Here is an 11,565-nt window from a genome sequence, read left to right as displayed (position 1 = left end):
AGGGAGCACGCCGACCTACCCGTCCACCCCCAGCGCCAAAAAACGATCAGAAAGTCCCTGAGAGCCTTTGGTTTGGTTTCCTTTCCTGACATTGTTCAGAGAAATGCATGTCCCCTGGGGACAAGCCCAGTCCCAGCTGCTGGCTGGCAGGCCTCTGTGAGAGGAAGTACCACCCAGAAAAGCCCCCAGACCTCGGCAGGGTTAAGTGGGCCCAGCAGATTGGGAGTGGGGGTGGGGGAGGGGCAGGGGGGGGCAGCTCTTTTGCTCTTCAGCTTGAGGCATAACTGTTATACAAAAAGTTGTGCTTAATTAATAGATACAATTTTTATTTATTTATTTATTTAATATATGAAATTTATTGTCAAACTGGTTTCCATACAACACCCAGTGTAATAGATACAATTTGATAAGTTCGGACCTACGCATATACCCATGTTACCATCAAAGTTTCCCCCCCCCCTTGTCGCTTTGTCATTCTGTTTCTTTTTGGGTTACATTTTGGGTGTGCATGTGTGGTAAGAACACTTAACACGATGTCTGCCCTCTTAACACATTTTTTGATGTGCGATACCGTCTTGTCAGCTGTAGACACAATGTTGTGTAGCAGAGCTCTTAGAATTTGCTCATCTTGTGTGGCAGAGACTCTGTAACCATGGAACATCTCCCTGTTTCCCTCTTCTCCCAGCTCCTGGCAACCACCATTTCTGTTCTTTGCCTCTAGAAGTTTGCCTTTTTTTTTTTTAATGTTTATTTATTTTTGAGAGAGAGAGAGAGAGAGAGAGAGAGAGAGAGACAGAGAGTGGGGGAAGGGCAGAAAGAGAGGGAGACAAAGAATCCGAAGCAGGCTCCAGGCTCTGAGCTGTCAGCACAGAGCCTGATGTGGGGCTTGAACACACGAACCAGAGATCGTGACCTGAGCCGAAGCCGGACGCTTACCTGAGCCCCCCAGGCACCCCTAGAAGTCTGCCCCCTTTAGATGTGTCCCAGGAGTGGAACCACACAACAGGTGCCCTGTGTGACTGGCTTACTTCGCTTAGCATAATGTCCTCCAGAGCCATCCACGTGGCTGCAGACGGTCGGCTTTCCTTCCTTTTAAATATCCATTTTAATATTTAATAACTGAATGTCCGTTGTATGTACATATGACATTGTCTTTATCCGTTTACCTATCGATGGACATTTAGGTTGTTTCCATGTCTTGGCCGTTAGGAATGACGCTGCCATGAATATGGAGTGCAGATATCTCTTCATGGTCCTGTCTTCGATTTTTTTTTTTTTTTTTTTTTTGAGAAATATAGACCCCGAAGTGGAATTGCTGGATCATGTGGCAGTGCTGGTTTTAATATTGTGAGGAACCTCCTCGCTGACTTCCAGACAAAAGTGGCTGCACCAGTTTGCATTCCGACCAACAGTGCAACCGGGTCTGCTTCTCTCCACATCCTCACCAACACTTGTTACCTCTTTTTTTTTTTTTTTTTTCTATACTGGCTACTCTAACAGGTGTGACGGGGTTTTCATTTGCATTTCCCTGGTCATTAGTCATGTTGGGTGTCTTTTCATATACCTTGTTGGCTTGCTTTCTTTTTTTTTGTTTCCAATTTTTTAAATGTTTATTTATTTTGAGGGAGAGCAAGTGGGGGAGGGGCAGAGAGAGACAGAGAAAGAGCATCCCAAGCAGGCTTCATGCTGTCAGCCAGAGCCTGAAGTGGGGCTCAATCCCCCCCAACCTTGACATCATGACCTGAGCCGAAACCAAGAGTTGGATGCTTAACCGACTGAGCCACCCAAGGGCTCCCCTACCTTGTTGGCTTTGGAGAAATGCGTCTTCTTTGGAGAAACATCCGTTCAGGTCCTTTGGCCACTTTTAAATCAGGTTATTTGTTTCTTTGCTATTGAGCTGGAGGAGTCGGCTGTCTAAACTGAGGCCTGCTTGGAAAAGTTTCTGGTCCCATGGCTTTTCTTTCAGCTTCTCAAGCCTCAAGTTCCTGCTGGGGCTCATTTATTCATTCATCAAACACTTGCTGGGTGTCTTCACGGAGCCAGGAGCTGCTGGGTTCCAGGAAGACAGCAATAATCAACAAAGTCCCACCCGGTGAGAGTATATTATAGGTGGGGCCTCCAGAGTGAGACTGAGAGAGTTCGAACCCTGTTCTGCCCCTCACTGTCTGCACGGCTTTGCACAGAACTGCCATCCCCTCTGAGGCTCAGTTTCTTCATCAGTGTTAGGGTTGCTGTGCAGGAGTGAGTCAGCTAATGTGTGTCCAAGTCCTGGGCACCACTCCTGGTTAAGTGGGACCCCGGAGCCGACAGGGCAGTCATGCAGTCATCGCTTTGTTATGGACACACAACACACTGTCTCTGCTGTGCCGAGAACTGGCTGCAGGTGGCCCTCTCCCAGGCCCTAGGCCTCGTGTAAAATCAAGAGGGACAGTTTAAATCCAAGAGCAACTGTGGAGCAGCTGCTGAGAACGCAGGACATGGAGACAGACAGGCCGCGGTGTGAATCCTGCCTCTGCCACGTTCCTACCTTGTGTCCCCAGTGCAGTGACTTAGTCTCTCTGGGTCTCAGTTTCCCGATCCTCCCTCTCATGGCTGGAATGTAAGTTAGGATGTGCCCAGCTGCCACAAAAAGGCCATCTGGAATCTCATGCCGCTGGAAGCCCGGGAATGGTTGGGGGGGGGGGGGCAGTCAAGGAGCAGTCAGAAGTTCAAGTACATCAGCAGGACCAAGATCCTTTCCATATCTGCCTCGCCTGGCAGCCAGACGCGAAAGGGGAAAAGCCAGAAAGAAGAACATTTTCCCCCAAAGCCCCCAGCATGCCTTCTCTTCCGTGTCATTGATTAGAATTGGGCCACAGCCCATTCTGCCTCAGTCATTCTCCAAGGAATGGGATTCCACATCTGGCTGGATGCAGGGGACAGGGTCAGCTTCCCTCAAATCACGTGAGGCTGCCTTGAGGGTGTGTAGCAAAACAGGGGAACTGGTGGTGGTGGTGGTGAGCGTCAGAGAAAGCTCAATCTGAGGATGGGGCTTCCCTTTTGTCCCCACTACAGGCCAGCAAGCCCCCAAGCTGGTTCTTGCTCAGTCCAGGGGCGGTGCTACGAAGTCCCATAGACTGGATGGCTTCAAGCAACGGAAATGTATTCTCCTGCAGTTCTGGAGGCCCAAAGTCTGGAGTCCCAGTATCGGCAGGGGTGGTTCCCTCTGGAGGCTCTGGGGGAGAACGCACCCAGGCCTCTGTGTTTGCTGCCAGCGGCTGCCCGCCATCCCCCCCACCCCCCTGCATTCCTTGGGCTGGGACTCCACCCCTCCCACCTCTGCTTCGTCTTCAGTGATGGTCTTCCCTGCATCTGTGTCTCAAATCTCTCTCTCCTTTCTCTGGTGAGGACACTATTACTGGATATAGAGTGGGCTCTAAACTGAGATCCTTGATTACGTCCTCAAAGACCCTATTGCCAGCTTCACAGGTACAAGGGGTTAGGACTTAGATCTTCTGGGAGGAGGGTCATGATTCAACCCACTATACCCTGTGTTATGTAAGGCAGGGAGAGACATTTACTACTCTCTCCAGGGAGAGACAGCAGGAAGAGGCATTTACTACTAAAGAATGACAAGAGCTGGCTTAGAGGGATAAACTGAGGGGCTGGGAAGACTTCTTGGAGGAGAGGACCTCAGAACTGGGTCTCGAAGGATGCAAGAGAGCTTTCCAAGAGCACCACAGAGAGACAGAGAGCAGCTTTGTTATACTCCAAGCTGGTTAGGCAAAGCTGATCAATGCCCTTAAAGTCAGAATAGTGTTTCTTTTGGGGAGAGGGCAGAAGGAAGGGTCTTGGCGGCTGTGACATTCTCAGTTTTGATCCTGTAGTTACAAGGGCTGGTCACTTGATGAAAATGAACCTTACACTTACAACTTGTGCAACTCTATGTATATCTCAATAAAAAAATAAAGATTTTATTTTTTAAACTTCATAAAGTTTAGTTATTTTGAGAGAGAGTGCGTTTGGGAGTGGAGGAGGGGCAGGGAGGGGGGGAGAGAGAGAGAGAGAGAGAGAGAGAGAGGAGAGGATCCCAAGCAGGCTCTGTGCTGTCATCTCTTGAGACTGTGAGATCATGACCTGAGCCGAAATCAAGAGTCAGATGCTTGGGGCACCTGGGTGGCTCAGTCATTTGGGCGTCCGGCTTCGGCTCAGGTCATGATCTCACAGCTCATGAGTTCCAGCCCCGCATCGGGCTCTGTGCTAACAGCTCAGAGCCTGGAGCCTGCTTTGGATTCTGTGTCTCCCTCTCTCTCTGCCCCTAACCCACTCATATTCTGTCTCTGACACTCTCAAAAATAAATAAACATTTTTTAAAAATTAAAAAAAAAAAGAGTCAGAAGCTTAAGTGACTGAGACACCCAGGCACCCCCCAAAATAAATATTTTAAAATGGCTGCTCAATATGTTAACAGGTCATCTCTGACTTGTGGTTTCAATGTTTTCCAAATATTCTTTACTGAACACAGTTTAGTTATACTGGAAAACAAAAACTATGTTAGCTAACTGTGTGTGTGTGTGTGTGTGTGTGTGTGTGTGTGTGTATAAACTGTTTGAAAATTAAGGCTGTCATTCAGCAGAATGGTCACTTTAGAAGATGGTGATGTAGGCACCTAGGTGGCTCAGTCAGTTGAGCATCTGACTTCGACTCAGGTCATGATCTCGTGGTTTGTGAGTTCGAGCCCCGCGTCGGGCTCTGTGCTGACAGCTCGGAGCCCCAAGCCTGCTTGGGATTCTGTATCTCCCTCTTTCTCTCTGCCCCTCCCCTGCTTGCACTCTCTCCCTCTCAAAAATAAATAAACATTTCAAAAAGTAAAAAAAAAAAAAAAAAAAAAAAAAAGATGATGATGATGAGAGGTAAGCTGAGGGGGGTCCCAGGGGTGTGCCACATTCCGTCTATGTGACACTGGTCACACCGATGTGTTCCATGTGTGAAAACTAATTGAACTGTACACTTATATTAAGTGCACTTTTCCACATTATGTTATGCATCAATAAAAACATTAAAATGCGAGGTAGTTAGCTGAGGAGTGGAAAAAAAAACATTTAAAATCTTTGCGGTTTACCAAAATCAGTAAAAATTTATTTGATGCCTACCTTGTGCCAGGACCTTACATTCAGTAAATGCATGTAGTCGTCACAACAAAGCTGGGAAGCTCGATTATTTCTGTGTTTATTTTACAGATGAGGAAACTGAGGTTCAGAGGCATTAAATGACCTGTAGAGTTGGCCTCTGAAGGCACTGGGCTTATTTCCACTGGAGTTATTTCCACGCCTACAGAGGACTTGGGTCTCCCCTGGGGAGTTCTCAGGGAGGTCTGAGATGCACCCAGATATGCTGCGCCTCATGAATCAGAACCCTGGGGGTGGAGCCTAGGGATTGCATTCTAAACACCCCCACCCCCACCCCATGATTCTTTTGTACTCTCTAGTATGGGTACCAATAGCTCCCACTGAAACAACAGTGAAAGAGACAACATGATGAGCCTTTTCAGAGATGGAAGCAGTCTGGGCACTTTGGGCAGATATAGAGAGGTGTGAGCCATAAAGATAAGGAGGTTTTGCTGGCAGATTCCAGAAAGACCACCTCACAATGAATTCCCTCGGGAGAGGGAACATTGATTAGCCTTCCATCCATGGAATCTGAGACAAATTCTCCTTAGACACCAATTCAGTAGATCACCCATTCAGCTCACAAGCATTTACGAAGTACCTACTATGTGTCAGGCACTATCCTAGGCTCTGAGGACAAGGAAAGATTCATTCTCTATCAGGAGGTCACAGCTGGGTAGGTAAAAAGAAAAAAAGGTTACAGAACTGTTAAAATGGCTACACTAAAACAATCGACAATACCCTGCGCTGGACAGCATGTGGAGTGGCTGGTGGGAAGCCAAACGGGGCAGCCTCCGCGGAAAACAGCTGGGCAGTTTCTTAAAAAGGTGCACGTATGTTCACTGTATGACCCGGGAAACCCACATCTAAGTATTCACCCAAGGGTGATGAAAACAAATGTCTGTGTGAAAACCTAGATGCCAAGGTTTACAGCAGCAGTGCTCATAATCACTGAAAGTAAGAAACCACCCAGATAAATGCCTTTCACAAGTGAAAGAATAAACAAAGTATCCAGACGCTGAAAGGGCACTCATAGCCAGAGGGAACAAACTGGCAACACCAAGGAGGAACCTCGAATGCACAAGGCTAAGTGAAAGACCAGAATCAGAAAGCCACAACAGTAAGATTCCACTGATCCGACGTTCTGGAAGAGGCAAAACCACAGAGAAAATTGATCACCCAGGTGCCTGAGTGGCTCAGTCTGTTGAGTGTCAGACTTCGGCTCAGGTCATGATCTTGCAGCTCAGGTCATGACCTCATGGTTCATGAGTTTTGCGAGTTCGAGTCCCGTATGGGCTCACTGCTGTCAGCGCTGAGCCTGCATCGGATCCTCTGTCCCTCTCTCTCTCTCTCTTCCTGTCCCCTGCTCCCTCTCTCTGTCAAAAATAAATAAACGTTTGAAAAAAAAAAAAAAAAATAGATCCCTGATCGCCAGGGGCTAGGAGCTGACTACAAAAAGCACAAAGAAACGGGGAGAGGCGGTGAAATTGTTTTCTAGTTTGACTGTCATGAGATGACACAACTATATGTATTTGCCAAAACTCATATACTATATACCAAAAAGAGTGAATTTTACTGGGTGTAAATCATATTTTACTTAAAAAAAAAAAAAGGATACAATACAGATAAGGGCTAGGTGGGGTTTGAGGGAGAAGGAATAATTAAATGCAGGTTTGGGAAAACAGGGTCAGCAAGGCTTCCTGAAAGTAGTGAGTTTCCCTTTGAGGCCAGTGACAGGCGAGAGCAGTCAGCTGAGTGGGGACAGGGGGAGGGAGGGCGGGTCTCTGCAGACAAGCATGGGCGATACACTCTGGTCAGGGACTCAGTTCTGCCTGAGTGAAGGGTGTATGTGCCCGGAAGGAAGGCAGGGCTTGAGACAGGCTGAGTCTTGCTAACACATTTGGACTTTACCTGGGGGAAATGGGGAGCTACTAAAGGTCTTAGAGCAGAAGAGTGACCTGGATGATTTCTGGCTTGGAAAATCCACACTGTGTGAGCAGGGGAGGGTGGGAGGAGGGAGCCAGGCTGAAGGCAGGAAGACTGGTCAAGACGTTCTCTCTGCGCGGTTGTGCATTCTAGGCACAGAGATTTTTGGGGGTGGACCAGAGAATTCCTGTGGCTCTTACTTTCTAATGGGGAAGGCAGACCGTAAACCAGGAAACAGATTACCAAGGTCATTCCAGATGGCAGGGACAAAGTGCAAGGGCTGTGACAAAGCAGATGGGTATAACGAGGGAAGTGAAAGGGAATTTAGATATGGCAGTCACAAAGTCCTCCTGGAGAAGAGGTCATCTGAGCAGGACCTGAGGAGGAGGAGAGGCCGGCTAAGCGAGCATCTAGAGAAGGGACTTCTCAGGCACATGCCAAGTCCCCAAGAGGGGTGCTGCTTGCTTTTGAGGGGCACAGTGGGTGCATCCCTGAAAGCCATGAAGGGGGGAGCAACTCCCCCCTCCCAGGGGTCTCCCTTCTAGCAAAAGATGCACAGAGCCTTCCTCCATGAGTGGCTGTGTTTCACGCCCCTGCCCCACATCCGTATTTTGGGGGAATGACGGTTTATGGTCCCAAGTGTGGACAGGACAGCCTGAATCCATGAGGGAAATTTTCCTCTTGGTTCTAAAGGTCACAGCTGCTGCCACTATAAACAGTGCCCATGTGGACAGAATCACACCAGCTCTGGAGACATGGAACTCAGGACGCACCCGGAAAGGCCATTCTGGATGTTCAAACTTGAAAAAAAATTCTAAAAAGCCCCGAGCAAGAAACACACTTCAGCGTCTGGTGACTCATCTGTTGCTGAATCCTCGCAGGTCAGCTGGGCCCTGTCCAGCACCTCCTGGCACGCCACCTCCCTCAGCCGCCCAGCAGAGGTGTCCACAGGGGACCTTCTGTCACAGACTGAACCTTTGCATCAGGTCTGAATTAAGCTGCCAACCAGCCAGCAGACTATGGGCTCGGAAGAGAACGAAGTATCACTGATAAGGTAACTGCTTAAAACCACAGAAATTGATTCTGTAGCTTTCAGGAGGCCAGAAGTCACAAACCAAAGTGTCAGGGAGGTTGGGTCCCCCTGGAGGCTCTGAGAGAACCTCTCCGTGCCTCTCTCCTAGCTCCTGGTGGCTGCCAGCGGCCCTTGGTGTCCCTTGAGGAGTAGACGCGTCCTTCCGATCTGTGTCTGTCTTGTCACATGGCATTCTCCCTGTGTGTCTGTGTCCTCTCTTCTTTTTATAAGGACATCGGTCACTGGACTTAGGGCTCACTACAACCCAATATGAATATCTTACCTTGATGACATCGGCAAAAACCCTATATCCAAATGTGACATTTTGAGGCTCCCGGTGGACATGAATCAGGGGAGGACACTATTCAACCCAGGACACCAGGTAAAAAACGAGATGGAGAAAATTGGACTTGCCACAGGCCTCTTAGAGAACTGGCACTGTCGGAGAGTTCAGCTTGTGGCTGGAAAGGTAACTGCCAGGGGTGATGATGAGACCCCCCCAGGACCCCACGTGCCTGGGTAATAACAGGTGGTGGCTCAAAGGCCTTCTGAGGAGGGGGAATCCATCCAAAAGCCAGCTGTGAGAGACTGTATTCTCCAAAGACACATCTGCTCTACCATGTGACATGGATGTTCCTCCACGGAACTGGCCGATCTTTGTAACTTTGCGTAACTGCTCAACAGAACGCGGCAGAAGAGATGGCGTGTGACAGCTTGTGCTGGCTCGGGATATATGCCTTAGGAGCCCCAAGCTGACCTAAGAAGGCCAGCTACCCTGAAGCCACCATGCTGGAGGGACTGCATAGAGACATCATGCAGAGACAGAGTCCCAGGGAGCCTCATCTGCTCTGGTCTCAGCCCAGGCAGCAGACACAGGAGTGAAGAAGTTTTTCAGACAACCCCAACCCAAGTCAGCATCTGCCTGCAACTGTACGGGAGACTCTGAGCCAGAACTGCCCCCCGCTCCCTAATTCCTAACGCACAGAAACCATGATAGATCATCAATGCTGTTTTAAGCCAGTAGGTTTTGGAATGATGCATTCCACAGCAATAGATAATGGATACAATTGATATAATTGTCAAGTGGGCTTGCAAGTTTGGGGCAGAGCAGAATTGTCCAGGACAGTGGAAGAGAGTCATATCTGAACGAGTATTTTAAATGTCCATTTGAAGGGACACTGTATGATCAGCCTGTTGGGGTGGGGGGCGTATTCCAGTGTGGCTGTTCCCACTGTCAGGAAACCCCTGCTCTCCCTCTCACTATTCCCTCTACCTAACAAATTCTGTCTCACCAAACAGGACTCAGGCCATTGTGTTATGGGGAAGGACAAGACAAACTACACACACATATTATTTAAGCTAACAGTTGAGACTTGCTTTAAAAAGATAATAGCAAGGGGCACCTGGGTGGTGCCCTCAGTTGGTTAAGGGTCTGACTCTTGATTTCGGCTCAGGTCGTGATCTTGTGGTTTGTGAGTTCAAGCCCCGCCTTGGGCTCTGTGCTGACAGTGCACAGCCTGCTTGGGATTCTCTCTCTCTGCCCCTCCCCCACTCATGTGCATGTGCTCTCTCTCTCTCTCAAAATAAATAAACATTAAAAAAAGGTAATAGTGACATATATACACATTTGCCATTACTCTCACACACATTAAAATTAAGATGTGTGAACGACTGGAAAGGAACACAGATGGATACGTGTGATAAAACAAACACAGCAGAATGCTCATGGTGGAATCCTAGGTGGCATGGGTGGGATAGATGTTTGCTGTACAATTCGTTAAACTTTTCCGTGTGCTCTAAAACACTCATAATAAAACGCTGGGAAAACAGAAAGAGCAAACAACTATATAGCAAATACGGTGGGCCAGGTACGGCCCTAAACTTTAACATCTGATGACTTGTTCCATCCTCAGCCCAACCTCCTGACGGAGGTTTGATTATTATCCCCATTTTACTGACAAGGAGGCTGGTCATGCAGAAGTTCAAATCACGCCTAAGGTGAGAAGGCAGATAAGAGACAGAGGTAAGACTGGACCCAGCCAGACAACCCCAGCACTGTCCACACCTGGCCCTTACAACATATCACCTCTCACTCACGCAATGCTTTTACAATCAGAGGAATTATAATTTTATAATTAAAATACACTTACCTTCAAGTCTGATGCCGTTCTTTTTGGCTGCCCAGTGAAACCCGCCCTCCTATGTCTGGGGACGTCCCCACTGATGAGGCCACACCGTTCCAAGGTGCAAGTCAGAACTTTGCTTTCCCAGACTCCCTAGCAGCTAGGATGCAGATATTCCCAGCTGCCCCGTCAGTCAGGTGCACCAGCACCAGGCTCGTGTTCAGAAGCTGGCGACAGGAGAAGCAGGTGTCAGAGGGCACATACCTGGCAAAGGCAGTGACGTGGGCACCCAGTGTCCGGCAGCAGCAAGACCAGAGGCTGCAGCCTCTGAACCCTGAAGAATCAGCTGGGCTGTCTCCACTGGAGCCATCCAGTGCCTGATTTTGCTTTGCTTCAGGCGGTGTAGACGCCAGACTTGGGTCTCTGACCTTCTGGAGAATATACAAGCCACCCAATATGCTTCAATAAATTCCTTGTGTTTGCTAACACCACTATGGGTTCCTGTGCTACCTCCTACAACTGCTGGACAGGGATCTTCACCTCCTAACTGTGTAAAGAAACTTGTGTTGACTCGAAAGCCTGTAAAGAGGCTGTGCTGAGTGGAATGGCTAATGTCCTACAACTTAAGGGGAAATTGATTTGTATATGTATCTGCGTATAAGCTATCTCCGAAAAATCAGCAAGAAAGCGATACCAGTGGCTATCCCTAGCAAAGAGTCTGAGTGGCTGAGGCTGAGGGCAGGAAACTCATATTAAACCTTTAAAATTCTGGCTGGCTGGGTCAGTGGAGCGTGCAACTCTTGGTCTTAGGGTGGTGAATTCAAGCCCCACGCTGGGTGTAGAGCTTACTTAAAAAAACAAAAGTCAATAGTCACTAATAGTCAAAGCCAATGTTTACAGTTCTCCACTTGTGCAAATAATTGCCTGTCAGAAAATACATAATTGAATTGATTAAAAGGACAACAAAAGGAAATATGATTAAATACGAATCATGGCGTCTGGGGAGTTATTTTTCTACCTCTTTATACATTTCTGCATTTTTAAAAATATCTTAATAGTAATAAAAAAAGGGGGGGGGCGCCTGGGTGGCTCAGTCAGTTGAGCGTCTGACTTCGGCTGAGGTCATGATCTCACAGTTGGTGAGTTCAAGCCCCGTGTCGGGCTCTCTGAGGACAGCTCAGAGCCGGGAGCCTGCTTCGGATTCTGTGTCTTTCTGTCTCTCAGTCCCTCCCCTGCTCATGCTCTGTCTCTCAATCATAAATAAATGTTAAAAAAACAGTGAAATAAAAATAAATAA

The sequence above is a fragment of the Leopardus geoffroyi genome, chromosome E2, assembly GCF_018350155.1.
Source record: "Leopardus geoffroyi isolate Oge1 chromosome E2, O.geoffroyi_Oge1_pat1.0, whole genome shotgun sequence".
Classification (NCBI taxonomy): Eukaryota; Metazoa; Chordata; class Mammalia; order Carnivora; family Felidae; genus Leopardus; species Leopardus geoffroyi.
Note: the sequence above shows the minus strand (reverse complement) of the source record.